General features: G+C 40.3%; 1 protein-coding gene across 4 annotated transcripts in view; it reads left to right on the forward strand.

Moving 5' to 3' along the window:
- The window catches only part of LOC116696462 (stromal membrane-associated protein 1), a 226,517-nt gene that overhangs the window by 45,080 nt on the left and 169,845 nt on the right, over positions 1-11,592 (forward strand). The window lies entirely within an intron of this gene.

The raw sequence follows: 11,592 nt of genomic DNA on the forward strand, positions 1-11,592 counted from the left end.
AATAACAACTGTTGCTTAAACAGAAAAAAGGGAAGAATAAGAATTGCAAAATGTAATTCTAACAGTTACAATAACAACGCTTTTTCTGGGATTTGCAGTGTTATTTTGTGTCTCTGGTGCTTCCACATCCATACATGTACAAACTTGGGAAAAAAACTACCCATGCTGTTTTGAGTGAGATACGGTTTCTGAATGTCCTCTGCCTTCAGTCTCCGGGTGATCTATTCAAAATCTCCACGGCTTTCTATGTCACTAGCTGGGACAAGGTGGCTAACCGTAGCATGCTAGCTCTAGCCCTTTTCTGCAGGTATTCCACAAGTGCCCCTCGATTAGAAGAAGTCTCCCAGCTAATCCTGACCAAAGTTGTAAAAAAACATCTAGCTGATGTGATCTTACCTAGCTACTGCGCATGTGTGACTCCCAACAAAGATAGTATAGAAGTGAGATGTCTCACTCTGTAGCTAAGACAGAGACCTAAACACACAGGGTGAAAACAGGATCTGCAAAATACAATAAAAATATGGTGTTTTTTTTAAAAATCAAACCATGTAGACCTATTGTGGTACAACCTCAAAATACAATTATGAACCTGAAAATGAACATAATACAAGCGCTTTAAAAGCTAAAATGTTTGACTTATCCCGTTTGGCGGCTTTTCCTAATACAAGACATTTCAATGGGTTCCAGCGCTGACTCATATTTGCCAAAGCCCTCAGGATTGGTTTCCAGTATCTTTTACTCATCAAGCCTGTAAAATTTGTATTTTTCCAGTTGCTGACCTTTCTCTGCCCTTATACTGTATCTATCTCTCTAAGGATGTTTTCTCAGCTTACACGTGTGAAAAGGCAGTAAAGTCCCTTCAATCCCGATTTCAGCCCAAACAACACAGTTTCATAGGATCTGATACCAAGAGTTAGTGCACGCTGTGGAGAATAACCTTTCAAAAACCCCAGTTATCTGGTGATATAGGCCTTTATCAGTAAGGATAGATGTCTTTGTATGGGTTTATGTGTGTCAGTGTCAAAACTGAACTTTCTTCTGTGTGGAAAATGGGCGAGAAAAGATGCGATTGTGTAGGTGTTTGGGTGATGAGTGGGTGGATGTCTTGTTTCTAGAGAGATTATCTGTGTGAAGTGTGTGTTTCCAAGTGTTTCAGTGAGTGGGTTGCTTTTATACTGCGAGTTATGCAAGGCAGTGTGAACGCTTATCAAAATGTGTGTGTGTGTGTGTGTGTGTGTGTGTGTGTGTGTGTGTGTGTGCAAATGTATAAACTCCTGTGTTCCCCCCCAAAAAAATGACACTCCTATTCTCACAAACATTACACTCCCTAGCAATTTGACTCAGCGGTCCCGGCTGTATTGGATGAACACTTGCAATTGCTTTTTTTGTCTGTCAAATAACACCTCATTACTCAGTAATTCAAAGATTATTAAGAGAAAAAATATAAAATAAATGCTGTCAACACAATCAAGCGGTCCAAGCTGCAATCCCCATTTCAAGTGTGCATCCTAACAATCAATGTTCTGCCCTATTGCATATTCCAAATAATGAAAACTGCAATATCGTGATGACAGTACTTAACTTTCAACACAATCTTTTCTTTGACTAATGTCAAAAAAAAAATCAACAAATTAGTAATTGTCCTACTGCGTAACAATAATGTGGAAGTTTATAGTGGACATATTATGCTTTCCGTATTTTCTGTCATATCTACAATGTTATAATGTTGCATTTTCATGTTAAACGTGGCCAAAACAAATAATGAGGTAAACGTGTTTAAGAGTCCGGGTAGGGATGGAGTCCTTACCTCAAGTGAAGGAGTTTAAGTACCTTGGGGTCTTAGTTCGCGAGTGAGGGGACCAGGGAGCGTGAGATTGGTCGGAGAATCGGAGCAGTGGTGCGGTATTACATTCTGTTTATCGCACCGTGTGACGAAAAGAGAGCGAGCCAGAAGGCAAAGCTCGATCTACCGGGCAATTCGTTCCTACCCTCACTATGGTCTGAAGGCTGGGTCATGACCGAAAGAACGAGATCAAGGGTACAAGCGGCCGAAATGGTTTCCTCAGGAGGGTGGCGGCGTCTCCCTTAGAGATAGGGTGAGAAGCTCAGTCATCCGAGAGGAGCTCGGAGTAGAGCCGCTGCTCCTTTGGTTGAAAGGAGCCAGTTGAGGTGGTTCGGGCATCTGGTAAGGATGCTCCTGGGCGCCTCCCTAGGGAGGTATTCCAGGCAAGTCCAACTGGGAGGAGACCTCTGGAAGACACAGGATAGGTGGAGAGATTATATCTCCAACCTGGCCTGGGAACGCCTCGGGATCCCCAGTCGGAGTCGTTGATGTGGCTCGGGAAAGGGAAGTTTGGGGTCCCCTACTGGAGCTGCTGCCCCCGCGACCCGATACCGGATAAGCGGATGAAGATGGATGGATGGTGTTTAAGAGAAATCCCCTTGAGCTAAAACGTTCAGATTTCCAGCAGTTCTGAACAAGTTCAACAGTTTTTTCTACTCTCAGCTAAGTGTTACGCAACTCTAAGCCAGCCTGCTATGATTGGTTATCTGGAGTGTTTTTTTAAGCTACTGCGGTGTTAACATTGTGCATGTAGCTACATGCTAACGGCAGTAAAATATGTCATCTTGGCTGACAGTCTTGTTAAATTCTCCCCACTTCCGAGACACAGTACTTCTGAAACATTTTCTGTTTATGTAGTATTTGGTTTAAAAGATTTAATCTGTGTTTTTTTGACTGTAGAAATTGCTTCTATTTTGTGTCCACTGCTAACTATAGTAGCTACATGGCTAACGGCAGTCAACAATGGCATCTGGGCTGCCAATGTTGTTAAATTCTCCCCTATTCTGGGTCGCTTTACTGCGTTGCTGCTGAAACATGTCTGATTGGGTAGTGTTTGGTTCAGAAGATATATCAAAAGGATCTAGACAATGTGCTCCTGGCGTAAATGATGAAGGACATTTTTGGCCAGCCTATCATTAGTTTCTCCCATCTTTTTAATTGTTCCGCCATGGCAACGTTGTACCTAACTTGTGAGGTGCAAATTATAGTGTAACTCCCTCTGTAGGCCTCCTCACAAACACTGTTCAAACTAAGCTGTTTGAACTGACACATGGCTGGATCTCTGCTTAGTGTTAAACAGGATCTACTGGATAAACCTTTTGCATGGAGGAGAGTTTAACATAGGAAAGTGAGGTGTACTGTATATATCGATGATATTATATTTTCTATGATTGTTAATATGGTATACATGTTGTCTTTTCCTGATTTTAAAGGCTGCATTACAGTAAAGTGAAGTCATTCTCTGAACTTTCCAGACTGTTCTAGCTGTTTGTTTATTTGCCTTTACCCACTTGGTCGTTATGTCCACGTTACTGACCATTATTTATCTATAATCTCACTGTGAAAATATTTTCTTCCGGTAACCAATATTTGGAACTGATATGCGTTTACAGTGAAAATGAAAATCTTTAAGTCAAAATTGGATTTTTTTTAATGTTCGGAACTCCTACACAAAACTTTGTTTAAAGTTTTTTAGCAAGGTTTTTAAGTTTAATAAATCAGAAAGAACATAATATACACAGTAAAAAATAGTCAGATTGTGGGTGGGAAACTAAGTCCGACTCAGTGGGGAGTAAAACCGAAGCATAGGGCCAGAGACAGAGCTGTAGCCAAGCCAAAGTAGCACACTTTTTAATTCATTAATTGATCGGTATTAGGCAAATAAAATACAGATAAAGATAATCTGCACACTGCCATAAACTGCCTAATAATCTGTCTATCCCCAGTATAAATTATTATTTCATTATCTTCACAATGTCAACATTGAGGTATTTGGTCAACAATATTGTGATATCTGATTGTCTATGCCATGCCCTAGTACATTATAAAATGAGTGATGGCTGAATTCCATTTAGCTGCCTACTGGTCCTGGGGCCATCGTTAAAATTATTTGTAACCATCTGTGATTTTCCTAACATGTCTGCTGTGACAAAGGCCTATTAATGTTTTCCTAGGTTTCTTTTCTTTAAAACAGTAGCTACTTTAATTTCCAGGTTGACTTTTCTGCAGCCAACTAACTGGAAATGCCTGAAACTGATCAGCCTGATTGTTTATGTAGAGAAAGAAGAACCACTCTGTTTCTTTTTATTTATTTTTTTAGGACACAGCCTTCCCTTTCTTTTCAAAGATCCAATTGATAGTTTTTTTTATTTGTCAACAAAACCATGTTCGCTTGAGCCTTTTCAGTAAATTAGTGATAGATGACTAAATGTGCGTATAGCCAGTATATAGCAAGTATTTGTTTTTAATCCATTTTGTTTTTAAAGCTAAAGAGATTGTTAACATATAAAAATCTGCTGTTGGGATTTAAGTCATAATAAATGATTCTCTTTCAACTTGTGGTTGTGATTTTTAAGCAATTAATCATTGTGCCCCAATGTGAGGTATCAATCGATGTAAGTTTTACAAAATGCACGCACGCACGCAGGAAGTTGCTGGAAAATGAAAAAACTCTAAAACATGAGCAACCATTGTGTTACATTAATGCAAAAATTCTTGTTCACAGCAGTCTTTCTCTGGCACATCTTTATTTCATCTCTCTGTTTCTTCCTCTCATTGTCTCGCTTTTTGTTTTCCTTATTCTCTTTTTCTTTTTGTTTCTCAGTTTGTCCTTGTCTTTCATCCTCACACCTCTTTCTCTCTCTCTCTCTCTCTCTCTTTCTCGTGCACTCTCTCTCTCTCTCTCTCTCTCTCTCTCTCTCTCTTTTCTCTGGTTTTCTCTGAAGCGTTGCCAGCAGCCAGACTGTGATCTAGGATCTGTTTCTGCCACCCACACAGACGGCTCTTCTTTTATATGCAAATTAATTATTAAAAACAACTCATCATCACTTTAGCAGTTTGGTGCAGATGGAGAAAGAAGAGGAGAGGGCGGGCTACAGTAACCCTGAACTATATGTGTATGTGTTGGCATGAGAGTGTGTAAGCTTTGTCTCAGCATGCTTCTCACTATAGTTACGTCATCGTACTGCACTGTTTGGATGATTTGGATGACACTGGCTGTTAGTTGAAAACTGGATATGGTCAGCTTTAATAGTGTAATATGAGGTTTACAGTAAGATTTAATTGGATTAAATTACCGACCGTACAAATGGACGTAGCATCTGTGACGTCACCTATTTTTGGACCGTAAGATAAGTCATAAAGCCAGTGAACTGACTCTGAAATGTCAGTTACGCAGTAGTCTGATCCACGACGGTCCACTTCCTGGATTGCTTTGGTGCTCCCGGAACACCCACCGGATGTCAGTCTTTTCATCCAGATGTTACCTTCCGCTTTCTTTGTGTTGTAATGGATGTGAGCCCTATAGTTAACTGCTCCTCAGATCTCTGCAGGACCATCTGTCGATTCTGAGTTTTCTGTTGCATGACTAAAACTACTTTTGAACGTGCGTAAGTTCGTTCCTGAGGCTATTTTGCAGCGACAACGTGGCTCTTCCCAGTGCTTAGGGCCGTCCAAGACGGTTGTGATTGGTTTAAAGAAATGCCAATAAACCAGAGCACATTTTTCTTCCATCCAAGTATGCTGCGTGGACTAGCCAGACCCTCCTTCGCAGCGCTGTGGAAGAAGGTCCGGCAGTGCGAGACTAGTTACGCAGCAATGTCTAACGTCTAACATAAACGTTAGCTGACGTTAGCTTATATAAGCCACTGTAAGCTTCTGCTCATACCAGACTAAGTGAGGTTGGAACAGCAAACACCTTGAGTGTATTGAACCAAGGAAAGGTGTGTTAATTAATTAAAGTTAATTAAACTTGTCATTTGTGAGGGGAGGAATGTATGTGCTCTTACAAAAGTTACAAAGTCTTTCCTTAATGGAACAAAAACATGTTTATACTGAGTTAGATTTTTAAAACGGCATTGTTGTATCAATAATCAAACTCAAATGTACCCATTTCAGACATTCTAGCATTTCAATTCTGAAATAATTTCGCAGAAAAATATTTGTATCCTCAAAACCAAATCTAGGGCTTTCAAAAAGCCTTATGCAGACATGGACTGCTGCAAAATAATTTGGATTTGTTTGTGAGACCAGTGAAGTGAAAGGAAGAGAGAACACAGTGTTGTTTTTGATGCCCAGCTTGCAGTACTTTGTTGCCAGTGGAGTTCATCTACATGCACACCATGTCTATTGCCCATGCAGCGTGAGCTCATTGTTCCGCCATGAGTGAATTACTTGGTGGTTGTGTGTATCGGTATAAGGTCCAGACATTTCTTCAGTGTCATTGGACTCCACAAGACTTCACAGTGCATCTTGCAAACCCTCTGTGATGAGCCCAGTGATTGGCCCAAAAATGTCAAAAGAGAGCAAGCACAGTCACCCTGGAGGAAGACTTTGCTGATTTCCAACCTTATTTGCCTATGTTAGTCATACGGATGACCTGTCTGCTGTGTTCTTGGTGCTCGCCGATGTTCTGTGTTCCTACAGCCAGCCATGGCAGCCTACTTAACTTCTGCCATGCGCTGACACTAAAACAGCCTTGCCAGCTGCTAGCATGGCTGTAGACCAATGGGGCAAGCGAGCATCCAGAGAGCGTACCCCCTATGTGGAGTTTCTAGGCTAACAAGCCATCATCTTCCATTCACATTCCGTTGACTCCCATCAAGTTTGGTGTCACTTTGACAGCAAATAACTTAACATCTAATGTATACCAGCATTTGCTTTTTTAAATCTATGTTGTAAAACACATGCAAATAAAGAAAAGTACCATAGAGCTTGCAACGGTTACGAAAACGTAAAATAGGGCCTTCTTTAATGGAAGCAACCATGTCACAAAACATAGCTCAAAGTAACTCAGTTGATTTTTTGTAGAACACTGTGGAATTATATTATGGTTCAAACAGCTAAAACCATCCCTCACCCTCCATAATTCTTGTTTCAGAAGTCTCTGTGTAACTATTTCACTTTACTGTAGCAATTGCCCCCTGCAAGAGAACAAATGAAGGTGTTGTAGGTCTACCCTGCGGACAGTTTTCAGTTAAGATGTTAACCATCTTTCTGTCTCTCTATCAGCAGATAGCCAGACACTTCTATCTCCTCAGTGCTAATATCTATTCAACCTCTGTTCATCCTCTTTCACCCGGGTCGCACTAGTCCTCGTTATCTATCCGCTCTTTATCATTCTGCACCCACTGCCTCTGTATTCCTTTCACTCTTCCCTCCTACCCTCCAGTCGCTCTTCTCTTTATCTTCAGCCCATCTGTGCCTGTTTAGTGCTATGTCGACATCTCCGCCAGCATCAAAGTCGTAAGAGGAGGAAGTTTTAAGAAACAGTAGTGATGGTGGGGGGTGCGGGGGTGGGGTGGGGGGGCTAAAAGACATAACAGAATACGTACGGGGTAAAGAAAATGAATTCACATCTATTCTGTGCTGCTTTCACTACCACAGGCAACGCAAGCAGTCGTTTGATGCCTTAACAGTCAAGGAGGGAGGGAGAAGGATGGAAATGGAGCAAGATGAAAATGGCGAAAAACATTCTTCTGTTGAGAAAAGACTCAGTCAGTGTTAGTTCCCACCCCGAGGTGGTGTATAGAGCAAAGTAATAGGAGAGGAAGGCAGTTAGAAAGGAAAGGAGGGTAGTCAATTTGATGTAGTCTCTTTCATTTTTCTCTGGCTGTTTCTAGATGCTAAAGAGTGCTTGTTTGTTTGTTTTTTTATCAGCAGTCCAAAATGGGACTCCTGGACAGCAGAGATGGTTACAAGTCTCTGAGCTATAGTCCAAGTCTCAAGTCTCCTGTGGTTATAGTGAGTGTTGTATCACCTGCTGCGTTCTATCCAGGCCGCGTAGAACACTGCATAGCTATGAATAATAATATCTAGCGGACAACAGTCAGAGTTTACTCGAGGTCGAGTCTGAAGTCTTTTGAGGACGAGTCTCAAATCAAGTCTAAAGTCACTGTGTGTGTGACTTAATTGTCACTCCGGTCTGAGTCTCAAACTCAAGTCCCGATCTCTCTCGTACAGTACTGTTGCAGATTAGCATTCCATTTGCCCCATTTTAAGCTTCTGAAAACAACAACTGTAGCCATACACACTCTACTGCTAAAACTCTTTAGCCTGGTTCCACACCCCTGAATCGACGCCCACACATCAAATTTTTTTGTGTGTGTGATTGTAATACTACTAATGAGTAATAGCCACGTAAGATTGGATTAATTGTTATTATGTTTCAACTTAATGGTAGTAGTGGTTGATACATGCTCAAGTGTTGAATCCTGTGGTCAGGGATCTTTCAAGCAGCCGGTGGCTTAGGTACGGAGGCCCTAAGAGCTCAACACGCTGCAAATACAGAAAACATGCAAAACGACTTAACTTAGCAAATAAACAAAACGTCTTCACCAATATGGCAACACATGCGCAGAAACAACTCTGCTCAGCCAAATACAGAAACCCGCTCCAAAGTAGTTATTAGGGGACACTAGATGCAGTTAACCGTTAAGTTACTGCTGCTGTCAGTATCAATTCTAACAGGCATTTTCCACATAGAGCATCTGCGTAGCAGCATAGCGTTCCGCCTATGTTCCGGTTTTGTCCCATCCTGCCACCTGCCATACCACAGCAGGAGCGTCTCAGAACCCGAGCGTCTTTCTACTCGACTCTCAGATTTTGTTGGGCCTCATTCACCAATATCTTCCTAAGTTTTCTTTTAAATATGTTCTTAAGAAAGTCCCTAAAATAGTCTACGTCTGATTCCTGACGTGTTCGTAAACAGCAGAATTGATCGCAGATGTGTTCTTAGAATCATGAATCCCAATGTCTTCGGAAATTGAAAGCTTGTGCCCATTGCTCCTATTTAGCATAGGTAAATGCCCCGTTAGTTACCATAAAAGGGCATGAGATGGCAGGGCCGTGTCGTGTGCACACTTAGAGAAATGCCCAAAAGACGTGGCAAGGACAGTGGAGGCCTTGACTCCAAAAAAAAGACAAACTTTAGTAATTCTGAAGTGGAGGCACTGCTGCAAGAAGTTAACAAAAAAGGAGATATCATATTTAGTAACGTCAGCAGTGAATACAAAGAAGCAAATAAAACGATGCAGTTACTCATGCAGTGAACGCGGTATCCAGAGAAGGGTGCAGAACTGATAAAGTAGAAAAGAAATGGTTTGATCTGAAATCTGAGGGAATAAAAAGATTTCAAAACATAGAAGATACTCTTAGCGTATAAATAGCATGATCAATCACTTATTATTGGATGGCAGGGTTCCCTGTTATCATAATTGATGAGAATTGAAGGCAAAGCCAGTATATTTAAGTATATTGTATATTGTAGTATTTAAGTATATTTATACGTAAACAATGGCAATTCAAAGTGCTTTACAAATGAGCAGTAGTAGTGATTTTAAACGAGGGATACATGGGTCAACATGTGCCTGAGGCACATGTCCAATTGTGGCCTTCACGTAATTCCAAAGCCTGAAGACGTTCGGAGACAAAGGATCAGGCCTGTGGTAAATCCCAAAGCCTTTTTCACCATTCTACCACAGGGAAAAGGTTCAAAAAAGAACGAAAGCCTAAAAACTACAGATCTTCACACCTACACAACAACGCTGATTTTTCCCATTGGTTCCTGGAACCTGAATGCACCACACTCCACCGCCAAAAGAAACAAACGCGGAATGCTTACAAATTACAGTGCTTAGCTTTTCATAGCTTTTTGAACAAATGGGTAATGAGAACAGGCTGGAACATTTTCGACTGAAAGTAACTATAGCCAGCAACATAATGTTAGCCTGTTTCAAGATTAATTGGGTGTATTTGAGTGGCAGATTAATAACAAACAAAAGACAACCAATAGGTTAATAGATATGTATAGTAATAATATTTGAGTTCTACAATAACAATGTCAAAATAATCCCCAAAAAACAGATTTTTTTTTTACCTAATTGCCTAACACCACCCATAGACAGAATGCTGACTTCAATAACTTAATTAGCCAAAAACCATGGTAAAAAAACATGCCTGTCCCAGCCGTGTGCATCGCTTTTTACTGTCCCCTAAAAACGGTCGGCGGTGCTGCTTGCAGTATGCTTCCGTATTTGGTTGTGTTAAGTCTGTTTGCAGATGTATGTCAAAACTGGTGAAGATTTTTTGTTAATGTGCTTATATTTAGTCTATTTACATGTTTTCTTAATTTGCATTTGTTGAGCTCTCAGGGCCACTGTATTTATAAGACACCAGTGAAAGAAAACAAATTAAGTCAGCAAAATACAAAAATACAAACCTCATAGAAAATTGTATTTAACCATCTGTGGGACGTGTATTTATGTATACTTTGTATACATGTAAATGTATCTGTGAAGTGTTAAAGTAAAGCTACAGTTTGTTTTTCGTAGCTCTGTTTTACGCGTGTTCAGGCCGTCAGACTTGTTTGGAAATAAAAAAGGAAGGCAAAGAGTCGCTCCCCATCTAAGAAAACCAACTTGCCATAGTTGTTCTGCATTTCTTGTTTTGAATCATTGGATTGGAAAGTGTGTGGATTTTGTTTTGTCATGAAATTATAATTTCAAATGTTTAGGAAAGTTAAGCCATTTTTACAGAATTTCCATCCATACTGTTAGATTCTGTTGCATCTCCTTGCACGTTTCACCCCATAATAGACTGCAAAATGATACAAATGTTGAGCTTTTTCATGACCTGATTACTTTTCCAACTTTTTGGACTAATCAATCTGTTCATGTGAGGTGGGGATAGGCAGGAAGCGGAGACAAGACACAAATCTTGAGGGAGTTAGTTGAAGCTGTGGTGCAGAAAGGCAGCGACGAGCCAGATGGCAAAAAAATAAACAAGGAAGTGATAAAGACAAGGCCAGGACTGTTTAGCTCAATCTGTTAACTGACATGTCTTGTTACAGACGGGACAGATTTGAGTTCTGTGGTGAAGCAGCTGATGGTATATTTGTCAGATTAGATTGGTATGCATTTTGAAGACGGAGTGGAAATGGCAGTAATTACTGAACAAAGTAGTGTGTTCATTTTTTGATGATGGCATCCATAGATAGATTTTGTGTGCACCAAGCTGTAGAAGGCATAAGCCGGGCTTTTCATCATTAAAAAACAACACGTACTTGGTTTGAATTCTCTTGAGTCTTGTGAACATAAAAGAAGCAATACGCTATGTATGCAAATGTGGTATTGGTAATTAAGTTTTCTGGACTTTTTCCTATCTTTATCTGCCTCTTATCTCCAACTATTCCTCTCCCTTTCTCTGTTTCTCAGTCCATCTGGTACTGTGAAAACCTTTCAGTGGAGAAATGCTTATGGTGCTTGGCTGTCTTACATCTGATAGCGGCAGTAAATAGAAATGTTTTTTAACTTATCCAATGATGTGAAAAATGTGATTATTTTTAAGCTCTATATCTGCTGTATTATTCCATAAAGACAAACAATAAATCATCACATAGTATGACCAACTAGGCTTGTAACAATTATTTCATAATTGTCAAATCGCAGTTGTTTTAAACGTAATCGCCGTTTTTTTGTTTGATCGTAGTTAATTATTATTTTTTTTTATTATACTTTATTAATTCCACAAGG

The sequence above is a fragment of the Etheostoma spectabile genome, chromosome 10, assembly GCF_008692095.1.
Source record: "Etheostoma spectabile isolate EspeVRDwgs_2016 chromosome 10, UIUC_Espe_1.0, whole genome shotgun sequence".
In the NCBI taxonomy this organism is placed as follows: domain Eukaryota; kingdom Metazoa; phylum Chordata; class Actinopteri; order Perciformes; family Percidae; genus Etheostoma; species Etheostoma spectabile.